Consider the following 14,699-nt stretch of genomic DNA (forward strand, 5'->3'; position numbering starts at 1 on the left):
AAGGCGGGTTCGAGCATGGCTGGTCCAGGCCCAGTGGGTTAGGGGTTCCAAAATTATTAGTGTGACATATTTATATACGTTTTCATAAGAGTATAAATTTATAAAATTTGGTTCAATGACAAAGAAATTTAATTAGAACAGGTGATTTTGTTGTTTGAAATTAATGAGGTCTTAGGTTGGGTTCAAAACACCATGTGTGCTTATTTAAATTCCAATTTTTACAATTTTTTTTTCATAACAGTATAAATTTATAAAATTTGGTAAATGATTAGAAGTTTAATTAGAAGCAATGATTTTTGTATTTAATATTAACGAGAGATTCTAAGTTCGAAATGCTATGTGCATGTTTATTTTTTTTTAATTTTTACGAATTTTTGTTTGGTTGTTAATTTATTTTTAATTACTAGCTAGTAACTATGTGGGTTGTTATTTTTAAACATTCATTTCAATTCAAGTCTAATCTTCAACAAAGGGTAATGCATATACTAAATTTTTAGACCAGATTTGCATATCATATGACGTGTCGTCAAAATGTTTAATTTGGTGCCCATTCATTACTTATACATATCCTTAAAGACTTGAAAATATCATTATTTTTTAATCTTATATTGACGAGGTTAGTAAATAAGAAAAAACACCTCACGATTATACAAAAACACTTTAAAAGTTCAGATGGAAGACAAAACTCATAATCTATCTACTTGTAAGCCTGAAGTTTTTTGGTTTCCTTCTCTTGATACAAAACAAATTAGTTTTTCCGTGTTTCTAAACTACTAAGTTTGAAGTAGTTTTCTAAATATAATTTTATCAATGTTTTACGTGTAAAAACAAATATATTTTTTTATATGAAGTGAGGGCACATTTTTTGGTGTCGCTCCACGCTTCAAAAATCTCTGGACCAGTCCTAGGTACGAGTATAACCATAGGAGAAAAACTTCGGGTGGGACTTTCGTTGCAAATATTTTCCAGTTAAAATAGAGCATATGTTACAAAGTGTGAACGTTCCCAAACAAACATTCGTAATGCCAATGTTACCCCCGAAAAAAGGCGCATCTGCAATTGAGTCAAGATTGAAGGCGAGCCAAAAATAGAAAGAAAATAAAAAGGTAGTCAAGAGTGAAGGCCAACCAAAAATAGAAAAAGAAAGTGGAGGTTGTCGGATTTGCGTAAAAGTGAGAAGTTAAGCCGTATAAAATTTGTTGACCAGAAAGTCAACGATTGCTCACGGCAGGTTATCTTCGGCGGGGAATTTTGAACGTTGAAGGAAGACAAACCGAATCGAATCACTCCAAATAAATGGCCCACACGCCACAAACCGAGCCCATATATGCATACTTACAGACCTTGGTCCACATCATCCTCTCCAAGTTGAGATTCAGAATAACTTATACGGCAAAGATAAAGTCGCACGTGATATTTCGTGTCAATAATATTGAAATAATGAACGAAAACTTACATAAGTTTTATTGTACTTGCACAATAACAGTATACCGATGTTATATAAGGTTCTTCTCTTTAAGTTTCAAATTCAAAGATCAAACCAAAAGCGCTGTCAGCACCGTCCACGTGTCCTTTTGTCAATGATGACTGCCACTTGACCCTCTTGCCAAGTTGCACCAAACCCATGCCCTAATCCCATCCACTTGTTTGGGTGGACCCCGTCGTCTTGATTTTGGCCTACAATTAAACCACTTGGATTTGGTGGTTTTTCGTTGGGGATAGATATGAGGGCAGTCAATGTAAATAAATGAGATTGGAATCAATCAAATTCTTTTGTCAAGTTGAAATTAATGTGTGCTCATCGGCTCCAACTTAGTACATGGTTTGGATTACCACTCTCGGTTCTTTAAAAGAATAAAATATCAAATCGATCATATTTCTATTTCTCCCGGCAAAAGAGTTGCTTGATTTTATTTAGGACCGCTCTTTGGGCAATAACAAGATCTAATCTTTAATGTTGTTAGACTATTAATTACTATGCAGTAGTATCAAGGGATAAATAGCAGACCAAAGGGAAGAAGAGGAATAGATTTCACATTTGAATGATTTGTCTGGATGAATGAACCACACTTTTATAGATACTATTTACAGAGAGTTGTGAGATTTTTCTAAATGGTCTATCTTTTCATGATAAGACCAAGGGTGGAGTCAAAATTTTATTTTCTTTGGTGGACTAGCTGAAATTAGAACCATAAAATCATATCTTCACTTTTCTGCCTATATAAATTATAATAATCAATATGAAACAACAACAGTAGAATATATATAAACTATTCTCAAAATCGTAACCCTAACCGGCAAATTCAATGACCAGATAAATAATTAATCTACTAATTAAATTACGAATAAGTAAATAAAGAGATTAAGATCATACCAAGGTGGCACTTATTGAAAATCTCAATAGAAAGTAAGGAAATTGCATAGATACGGATTTAATGGTGGATTCAAACAATTAAAGCATGGGTTCACAAAAAACCTTCCCGGACTACACCCCTACAACCCACCTTAGTCACACATCTTATCACACCCGTTGATTATGCGTATATCTGTATACCAATCTTATGCACCTCCATACATCAAATACACACATAATAAAATCAACATCATCGTAATTATATTTCAATAATTTAGAGACTTTTGTATTTGAGCTTGACTGAATTCCATTTGCCTTTTTTTTTCAGAAACAAAGTACGTACGAGTGGATATAAAGTCCCGATCGATATTTGATAATTTGATACTGGCCGGTATATATGGTGGAAGAATCAATCTAATTAATTACATATAAATTACTTGAGAAGGGTATTGTTTGTTAATATCCAGCTAAAAAAGAATTCAGTTGAAGAGTCATGCATGCAACCAAACTTCATGGGCAAAGCATATAGCAAGCATCCATGCATGCATGCAGGCACCGCGCCTGAATATATGTGGATATGTATACGGTTTAGCTTTTCCACGGAAACTGAAAGTCATGAAAAAAGTTGGACAGCCGTACACACGGCAAATATCCCTTGTTTTTCGCCGATGTCCAAGAAAGCAGCAACAATGTTCTCATTTTTCTTTTCGGCTGAAAGATTGCTGTCTTACGATCTCTTTCTGTATGCTTGCTGATGCTTTTCATCAACCTCGCCACGCATTGCATCTCTTGAGAGTTAATGTATCTCTCGTTGATAGAATGAAAGGCGTTGTATGAATTTATAAGTAAGTTAAGTTGCTTTTTAATTAGTTTTATGGTAGAATCTCAACTTCTTTTATGACATCAGAACAGATTGTTCCGCGTGTGAAGCCTAACGTCTACATGTACTCCACGTCATCCAATTTATAATATTCACATGTTAGACTTGAAAATTAGCTATACGTGAGGGGGAATGATAAAAATAAATCTCACATAAATGAAAGGAATGATCTTGCATGAACTTAAAAATAAGTTAAAACCCTCACTGTATTACCGTTTAATTTTAGGAAAAATTAGTATCCGGTTCCTAGTTTCTAATGTTCATTGATTGAGACCTTATCAGCTTTTAGATTTTCATCAAAGTCCCTAGCATTAATGTATCAATGAATTACATGTCAGTTACATAATTTTTTAAAATAAAAATTAGTAATTGATTTAGGATTTTAATACTCACACCCTTATTATACTCCTAATTAATTTTCAATTCAAAAAATTTTCAAAATATAAAAATAAAATTAGAATAAATCTATACCCATTATTTTTTTTTAAATTTCAAATTTTTAATCTTATGTGTACCCATTCATATACCAAATTGTTATTTGTAAAATGTACCTTTTTTTAATATAAACTGAACCTATTTGTTTATATAAAATTCATTTAATATTTTTTCTATTCCATTTTTTAAACTTATATGGGTACATTCTATTTAGTTGATTTGAAAATGTATCTATGTCAAGTTTAATAGAAGAAATTTAATAATGTTATTAAGCCTAATATATATATATTGTGAAAAATGTACCCATGTTTTGGTGTAATAATTTTTTGTTTAGTTTTGATGAATGTATCCATGTATATATATAATCTATTGGAGAGTATAATTTATCTATAATATTTTTTTGTCCCATAAATTATGGATTTTATTTAAAATCTCATTAATAAATAACTAAAAATTTCATTTTTAATTTAAAATTATAATAACCTACATAGAAATACATTATTACATTAATGTCAATAACTTCGATCAAAAACTGAAAACCACAAAAATTTCAATTAAAAAATATTATTAATTAATCACCGCATCAAAAACCTCTCTTAATTTTATAATAAAATCTTAACTTCTTATGAATCCATTCAACGACTCCCAAGTCAAAGGCATAATTTATTATCCCATTCATAGTAGGGTCACCCTTTGACCCGTGTTTATGCATGCCCGTGACCCGATGAGCAATTTGAATACACATATTGCAGTAAAATGACTTAGAATACCACGTGCATATTATATTGTCGGTGCAGCGGAATATGGAATTTATAATTATTTGAATGAAATGTTGATTTAGTTTTTGAATTATTATTTCAGTAAAAATTAGATTCTTGATTTTTTTTTCCAGTAAAATAAGTCTCTAAATTCATTAAAAATTGTTAATTCCATCCCTATTATTATATTCAAAGTTATTTTTTCCATTTTTTCATTAACTTAAGTTACTTGACATACTTTAGAATGTAATATCGTTATTTTTTCACTTATAAACCTTTAACATTTCATTAGGTTGCAAATCTAACGTCTAATTTACCTTCCATTTTTACACTATTTCTTATAAAAACTACCAATTTACATCTTAAAGTTAACTCCATACACTTTATTTATTAAAAACTACAATCTACCCTCCAATGTGTATCACATCACATGTAAGTAATATGACTTAAATTAATGGAAAATTGAATATAGTAGCTTTATTAGAGATGTAATTGGCAGATTTTTTTTTTAATTTAAGGACTGATATTTCTGAAAAAGTAGTTTTAAGATCTAATTTTCACTGAGATGATAATTCAGAGACGAAATTAACAGTTCACGCTATTCATTTTATTATGAATTAACAACAATATAATATATTCTCTGCAATAAGAAAATGAAAATTTTAATACATTCTCTGTAATAAATAAAATGAAAATTTTAATAAATTCTATGTAATAATATGGAATTTTATATGAGGCCACGTGTACCAAGTAACCCGATCTCTTAAAACACTAAATTTTAAATTATTAAACCCCTGATTAAATCAACATCTTTTACCTAAGCACACTCAAATAAGTCCTAATCAGCTAAAAAATTAAAATAAAAGTAGCAAAAAGAAATAGATCAACATCTTTTACTCAGGCCAGTCGCCACATTTTATTTGTATTTCTTTGCAAAATTTGGTTTGTTATAACTAAAATAAAAAAGAGGTTTTAGCAGGCTCTGAAATGACTAAGCAACTAGAAAAAAAATGCAAAAGAAAAAGAAATAATGGGCTTAGACCCCAAACTGACCAAACTAAACATGATTTGGTTTCATTAGAGGTTTTAGTGCATTTTCAAACGAGTTAGCAATTTTTTTAGGGGTGTGCTATCCACAAACCTCTTTTTACTTCTCACACACCATTTGTTAATTTCTGTCTGTTGATCTTCTTCAATTCATCTAATCCAACGATCGAAAATTAAAAGAGTATGTGAGAAGTAAAAAGGGGTGTGTGGATATCACATCCCTTTTTTTAATTGTTATTTGTTAACTTATTTGACACTTTTTATACTATCTTAAAAATTTGTCACTCAAACTAACTCTTTAAATTTTATCTGACACTTTAAAATATTAATCTGATAACTTTCTCTTATCTTTTGAAACCCAAATTTTAATATTCAAAATCTTTACCAAACAAATTTTTTTTTCAATAAAATATATTGCGGAACTCAACTTGTTAACTTGAACAAGTGGCATTTGGCCTTGTAATATACAAGGTCAGCTGCTAATTTTTCAATTTGCTAATTGGGTTGCTACTTTCGTTGGAGATACGTTTTTTCAAGTACCATAACAAATTTAACTTTACCATCCAACTACTACCTCCTTGGAGAAGCTCTTAGGTAAAACTGACAAACCAGTTTGTTTCCCATTTACTACAAAAAAAGTGCAATAGTCACCAATAGACAATAATGGAAAATAATTGCAACGAGTAAAAAAAATTTGAGTTTGTGTAGAAAGTGTCATTTTGGCACTGTTTGTGTTAACAATGACAACAAATAGTAGCAGCTATTCAGTACTACGGTCTGATAGTATTCATTTTCACTTGAAAGTGAGAGATCTTAGGTTCGAATCTCGTGGATGGCGAATTTGATATCAAATTAGACTACCCATTGTGTGGCTTAGCTGAACTCTCTCTCATCTTAATATAAAAATGTCGATGTACTAAAAAAAAAAGTAGCAAGGGGTCCCTTTTTACACCAACACCCACATCTTTTACGCTTTGCCACTACTAACACTATTCTTACTTCAACAATAACTACCATGAATTACTAATTGCTATTTTTGTTAGTGTTAGGGCTTAATACTTTCTGAACTGAACAATGAAATCGAACTGAATCAAACTTCTGAAACCAAAAATTACCGAATTGAAATTTATTATATTAAATATATATTAGTGTATTTGGTTGAGATAATCTCAACCATTGATTCCTAAAGACAAATTCATTAAGTCATTCTCTCTCTTCCCTCTCGACTCACTCTCTCCCTACCTATCGACTCACTCTCTCTGTCATTCCTCTTGACTCACTCTCTCTCTCCCCCTCCCTCCCGACTCATTCTCTCTCTCATTCCTCTTGACTCAATCCCAAGCTCTCAGCCATCATCAGCGCTCAGTAACGACTCACCTCAATCTCACTCTCAGTCTATCTCCTTTAACATAAGTCAAGGTAAAATTCTTGTAATCTCTTTGTAATTGCAAGTTGCTTTCTATTTCAGGTTTCAACTTGAACTTAAACTTATGTGTTATGCCATTTAAATTTTGAAGTTAGATAAAATTTGGCACTCAACTTCGAACCCTCAAATTCTCATAAAAATTACACCAAAATTTGTACTCAAAGTCACTTATATATGGGCTAAAAATGGGAGATCCGAAAACAGTTGGTCTAACAAACAAAGCTTGATCCAATTTTTCAGTTTACCAAACCAAAAGGAAACCAATCAAATTTTTCATTTTACCGAAAAATTCAATTTCATTTGTTTTTGGTTTGACATTTTCTGTTTCCGAAAAATTGGATACGGCTTAATTATTCAACATCGGTGATCTCGCTAATTTTATTGTTCATATGAATCTAGAAAATACAATGTTCCACACATCAATTTCATCACTCAATAGTCTAGAATTAGGGACACAATTACTCACGTTTTACAAAATGCATTTGTATATTACAGACTTCGAGTTCAAGGCAACAATAGAGACCCAAAGCCAGAAAAAAAACAAAAACAAAACAAAACAAAAAACAAAAAAGTCCACAGATAAAAGAAAGTCAAGTAGAAAACAACTATCCAGACAGTTGCAGCGATAATTAGCTTTAGCACCGAAAAAATGAACACAGTGAGTCGATCGATTGTTGGCTGCTGATCATAAAGATCGCAGAAATCATTAAGATCATTAATCAAAAGTTAAGTTGGCAGAAAAACATGATTAATTATTAGAATAAACAAGAGGGTTTGAAATTAAGGGAATAAAATACTACTAATAGTCAAGAAAATTGGGCGCCTGCACGGCTAGTTTATTATATATGATGACTTATATGCAAATTAACATAATCTTAGATAGCTTTATTCTCTACTAATCCATCCAAGTCCAACGCAATGGAAACAGAATAGTTATAAATAAAAGAAAATTTAGGTTTTGACAAAATAATATTCTCCAAAATTTGGTGGGATTAGACGAAAAATTGATCACTTGTCCTTGCTGATATTAGGTGAAATTGTTGAAATATTCCACATTGGTTGTCTCTTTGATAAAAGAAGAGTTTAAATATCATAACCTCACTTCAATTAATACGAAGGCTTTTTGTAATTTATTAATTAGGGGCAATATTGATATTGTTGGAACATTTTGTTTGTACTACGTCTAGACAATACTTGCATTTAATCTTTATCATTGATTTTTTAATAATTGAATTGTTCATTTAAATATGTTACTTAGTACCAACACCATTATTGTTTAATTTCATGATCATCTTTTCAAGATCATTTCTACAAAAATAATCAAAACATAAATCATTTAATTATCCTGTATGTATCAAATAATTGAATTTTTTATTTAAATATGTTACTTAGTACCAACACAGTCTATTTGTTCAACAAATATAAATAATTATCAAGAAATGACAATATTCTGATTATAAAAGTTGAAAAAGTGAGTAAGTAGAAATATGATGTTAATTGCAAGGGGTGAATAAGGTGGTGCACCCCATGAGATGTATGCACATATTTTCCTATCATAAATTTCATACTTGACAATTTGAAATCTTTTTAAACGAATTCAAATTTCAATGCACTTGCAATATCATCACGACGAGTTGACGAGTATGAATCAACATAGTGACATGATACAACAATTTCACCTTAAGTTATTTTTCAAATTTCAATACTACTACGCGCTCATTTGAAATACTAAAAGTGCTTTTAGATGTAATTTATTTTTTTGTTTTAAAAACACTTCAAGTGCTTGTTTTTAGGATTTACTTGTGTTTTTACTAAGAATTTGTTTCAAAAATATTTTTACAAAAACGCTTTAATCAGTTTAAAATCACTTTCACACAAATGTATATGGCCGTAGGCCATAGTCAACAGATTGCATGGAAGGAATTGTCCAACATACAATAGTTATTGATTAAGCTTTATTATTCAAAGCTTTAAAGTTGGAACTCCTACTAGCTATAAATTAATACAAATTTTACAAATTATTATTATATACTAATAATCTTTTTGGATCTCCTTCTAGCTATAAAATACTAGCTTTAAAGTTGGAACTCACACATAATTCAATTACATTGGAACACATATAGCCGTTAAGCTTGAGCACGACACATGTTCTCATACTGTGATAAAGTTCACTCTCAATTGAGCCCTTAATGTACTTTTAGTACATCCAATTTCTTATTACCTACACATTCGGCATCAAACCCATCCACATTACCTACACATTCGGTATCAAACGGATCCACATTAGCCATATCTAAGTCTATAATAAATTGTAAGCCAAAAATCAATTTGTTCCATATAAATAACATTAAATCAGAAAAATGATGGTAGACAAAAAAAAAAATTATAAATGGTAATCGCCACTTGCTACTCAAACTCTCTCATGTTCTTTTTTCTCTCTAGTAACCCATTTCTTGGCATGAAACGTTTTCAAAATCATAACATCTAAAAGTCAATCATGATAAAAACCAACATTTAATTAACTATTAGTTTAGCGAGATTTCTCTTCTCATTGTTAGAAAAATCTATTAGAAGAGATTTCAACAACAAATCTCCCGATTCCGTTGTGTGAAACTCTAGCACAAATCGACTGGTTTGTTCATAATTGGAATTGCCAATGTATAATTTGTGAATACAAACATTTCAAGACACGCATAAATGTTGGATATATGTCAACAATATGTGATAAACTTATATATGCTAATAATAAATGCAAATAAATATATTATAGAGAATAAACAAAGTGAAATAATATTTAAGCAGATAAACATAAGATCGAGACTTGCATACCGCAATGTCCTTGAAACATAAATTTCGTGACACACCCCGACCGAGGTAGAAGCATGCTGGCTGTCACGTGAACGTGACGTAACCATGTGCACAGTGCGGAAGCAGTAATAAAAGGAATTACGAATGAATAAAAACAAATAATTCAGAATGGCTAGCCAAAAGCAAGTGCTAGTGCAAGATTAAGTGTAAATACACTAATAGAGCACAAAAATCTAAGAGCAGTCAAGCATATGGATTACTAAATAAGCAACACCTGAAGGTGGTCCTACATGAATGATGGTCTGTCAGAACCTCCGCTGCGAAGCCTCGTGAGCCACCAATAGACACTGCTTATCTAAAACCTGGAGGGGCGCCAAACAAAAGTGTGAGTGGGCAAAAACAAAGTTTTTTAAAATCATTTCACTTATCAAAAACTCTAACTCCTTGCCGTAAAACATATATAATTTTCCAAAAAATAGAATATAAGTTGTTGATGCACAAAACCAGAGGGGTCTTGGAACAACGTAAATCCGACCGTGAATCTGCAAAAAAGTAAAGAACACAAGATGTATCGTGGTTCACCCCAATGTTTGGGCTACGTTCACACTAATGTATTTCTCTTCTCTGTATGAATGTATGAATTACAAGTAGGGCTGGAAAAAAATCCCAAAAATTCCAAACCGAACCGAAAAATTCCCGAAACCAAACCGAAAAAATCTCAAACCGAAATTCCCAAAAATTTCGATATCCAATACCGAACTGATCCCGAAATTTCGGTACGGGAATCGGTCTCAAGTTTTTGGGATTTCGGTATTCCCAAACCGAACCGAAAAAAAATAATATATATATATATATATATATATTATTTAATTTCTAAATATATAGGAGCACATCTTTAAGGGGAACATCATCTACCTACAATAGTGAAAATTGAAATACTCAAGGAGCACTGGAAATCGATGATGGACCGTATACAGGAAGGAGCCCTAAGATAGATAGTGGAACATATGAAGAATTTTTAAATCATAGAAGATTGATAGATGGATACATAGATGCAGAATAAACACGGGAGATTGATAGATGGATACATGGATAGATTATAAGTTACAATTTGCTTGAGAAAACTTTACATCTATCTATAATATTTATACTATATATGTACAGAAGTTTACTTAAGCATATATTAACGTTTTAGACGTAATTTTGGGGACTGGCATGATTATAGATAATTGCACTAGTTTACTCAAGCACATATTAACGTTTCAGATTGGCAGATTGCTTTTGAATAGGCAGATACTAACTGGGCCTTACCATTTGATTGGCAGATTTGTGTGCACGGATTAGTGGAATCAAATTGGCAGATTTGAAGGATTTATTTTGAAAAACATGTTCATTTGAGCAACATCATATGGCATGCAATTAACAATTAAAGGCGGAATCATGCTTGCATGTACTCAAAAACAAAACATTACCATGAAATTCAAAGCCTAGTAGATTGGTGAACCATTAATCAACTCAAAACAAAGTGAGTTGAAATTATTACCTTTGTAGATTCCTCCTTGCATAAGCAAAGGCTAATCACCCAAAGAGATAGGGCCTTCATTCCTTGCTTCTTAGATCCATGGATTTGGATGGAAAAATAGGTTTCTCCAAGTTCCCAAAATAGGGAACCTCTAAGTCTCTTCACCAAGGTTTGATTGTAGAAGAAATGAGTGACCTTGGAGTAGTAGGATTGCTAGATGTACCCTCCAAGGTGTTGGCCTCTTTAGAGAGAAAATGGAGAGACAATTCTCACCAATTTTCCCCCAAAATAAACCCTTTTAACACTTAATGAATATTTGGCTATAAAATCATTTATATAGTCACTTCTTTAAGTGACCTAAACAACCAAAACCCTAATTCATTTCATCATGGCCGGCCATTTAGGGGATTTTGGGCTTTTGGGCTTTAATGAATCTTCATTCATTAAATTGTCATACAACTTAAGTTAATGGGCTTGACGTTCGAAGCCCATTGGGCCTTAAGGTCCAAAACTATCCCGAAGTCTTTAACGAACTTATTCGTTTGATTAATTAACATATTAATTAATCCTTGCCATAAATAAATGATTAAACCATTTAATCATTCTTACTCATTTCCGTTTAATCTTCAATCTCCACCTTTTATGGTGTGTGATCCATTAGGTTCCTTTTAGCGAGGTAGTGGGCGATTAAAACCATTTTACATCGATTGTGAATTGAAACTATTTTCAATTCTCCCTTTAGTGATTACACACGTTTAGGGCTTCCACAAACCATGAGTGACACCTAGCAGCATATCATGGTTACCCAAGCTAATCAGAAGAGGATAGAGAACCTATTCAGTTTGGGATTACAAATGCAATACGGTCCTTCTCTAATCTAATACTCTTGACCACATTGTTTGGTATGATAGTTTATTTATTCATGTCTACTATCCAATGTGATTCGTGTGCTTATATGATTTCCTTGAATGTGATTTGGAACGCATTCCCTAATCTCATTCATACTCTGGCCAGAGATTCCAAATCATATCATAGAGTATTCTCCCTCAACTGTTTGAAGGTTAGAGATCCCTTGTTGCGCATTCACTTGTCTCCATAGCTAAGTGGCTTAACCCCAACGATGCCGTGGACACCCCGAGGGGTTGACTTTGACATAATCAAAGATCAAGGACTTAACCACAAGACAACTGTGATGCCTCAGGTCAAAGGACTACTTTGCATTATCCCAACCATGAGTTCTCATGTGACATGGAATATAAGAACTCTTCGTTGATCACGTTCAGTGAACTCATTCTCTATTGAGCACCTACCGTACTTGTCTTGATGTCACACACACCAATAACTAGAGACTAATCACTCTCCCTGAGAGAAGACATAGTACGTACTGATCTTAACGGACTGTCAACGCCCAATTGGCAATCCTATGATCAGGAACGTTTAGGATGTGTCTACGAAAGAATGGTCTCATGAATCTAACTTCATTAGATTACATTCTCCCAATCACATATTCCTTGGACTTTATCGTTTAAGCATATAACATTTATATGAGACGGCTCAAACAATAATTTATGCCCTTTATATGTTAAACTGGATTAGTTTAACATGTGAAATGTCCGTAAAGTATCATCACATGATTGGCTTTAGGGCACATTTCCAACAAGATTGAGTCTGCCTATATGTCAATTTTTCAATATAAAAGGTTGAATTTTAGCCCAAAAGCATAATATGTCAAATTTTAGTTCAAAAGCCCAAAACCATTTAGGGATTCCCGATTTGTCCTGAAATCCCGAAACTATTTCGGGATTCCCGAAAATTTGGTTTGGGATCGGTATTGAAATTGGGATTCCCAAAAATTTCGGTTTGGGAATCGAGACAAGGCTTTCGGTATGGGATCCCATACCGAACCACCCCTAATTACAAGTGTGAGGGGGAGTCCCCCAGAGAAAGAGAGAGTTTGAGAGAGCTCTCTGTTTGTGAGCTTTGTGGCCTCTGTATGTGAGGATGAGAGCCCTTGGATTGTGAGGGTGAGGAAGTCATTTTATAGGCTAAGGGCTCATCCCCTTTTTACATATTTGCCCATTCATTTATTACATAATTACATTTAAGTCCCCCGAGTATTTATACGAGATCTAAATACGGAGGCCCGAAAGTATGGTACAAATAGTAGTCCCCCAAGTCTTCAGTTAAGAGAGTCTTTTGGCTAGAGACTTGAAATTCAGTCCATGTGTGGACCGAAGTAACTAGATGTCGTCTAGAACTGATACTCGATATGAGACAGTGCTCAATGTGAAATGATGCTCAATTAGAAGTAGCACATGTTGCGAGGCTGCTCGGCTTGTGGCTTATGTTGCCTTGGTTGGCTCGGCTTATGGCATTGAAGGTGAGGAAGTCCTTTTTATAGAATAAGGGCTCGCTCCTCAATACATAAATGATGAACTAGAGTTGATGCTCGCGGCGAGGTGGTTGCTCAGTAAGCGGCGATGCTCTCTAATGATGGTGATGGAGTCCCTTTTATAGAATAAAGGTTCGCTCCTCAATACATAAATGATGGGCTAGAGTTGATGCTCGCGGCGATGCGGTTACTCAGTAGGCGGCGATGCTCTCTAATGATGGTGAGAGAGTCTCTTTTATAGAATAAAGGCTCGCTCCTCAATACATAAGTGATGAGTTAGGAGTGATGCTCGCGGCGAGGCGGTTGCTCAGTAGGCAGCGATGTTCTCTAATGATGGTGAGGGAGTCCCTTTTATAAAATAAGGGCTCGCTCCTCAGTACATGAATAATGGGTGCTCTCTAATGAAAGTGAGGGAGTCCCTTTTATAGAATAAGGGCTCACTCCTCAATACATAAGTGATGGGCTAAGTGCCCCAAGTATTTTTCATGAGGCCCAGTTGTGGAAGCCTATTATATGGTACATAGTGTAGTCCCTCAAGTCTTCAGTCAATAGAGTATGTTGGTTGGAGACTTCAAATTGAATCTATGTATGGGCCGAAGTGGTAGTTGTTCGGAGGCGGTATTTGTATACCCTACACTGAAGTTTTGTAGGTGAAGCTTTGCAAGTGAAGCTTTGAAGCTGGAGCTTTTGTAAATGAAGCTTTTGAAGCTAGAGCTCTTGAAGCTGGAGCTCTGTAAATGAAGCTTTCGAAGCTGATTGACATGAGTGATGCTCATGAATGTTGACATAAGTGATGCTCATGAATGTTGACATGAATGATGGTCATGAATGTTTATGTATGATTGACATGAGTGATGCTCATGAATGTTTATGTATGATTGACATGAGTGATGCTCATGTATAATTTTGGAATACTGGACGTACTTTTGATCACCTATTGGGTGATAATAGCGGCAGGCTGCCGAATAATTTTGGAGTACTGGGCGTACTTTTGATCACCTGGTTGGTGATAATAGCGGCAGGGTGCCGAATAATTTTGGAGTACTGGGTGTACTTTTGATCACCTAGTTAGTGATAA

Source organism: Malus sylvestris, chromosome 8, assembly GCF_916048215.2.
Source record: "Malus sylvestris chromosome 8, drMalSylv7.2, whole genome shotgun sequence".
NCBI lineage: Eukaryota > Viridiplantae > Streptophyta > Magnoliopsida > Rosales > Rosaceae > Malus > Malus sylvestris.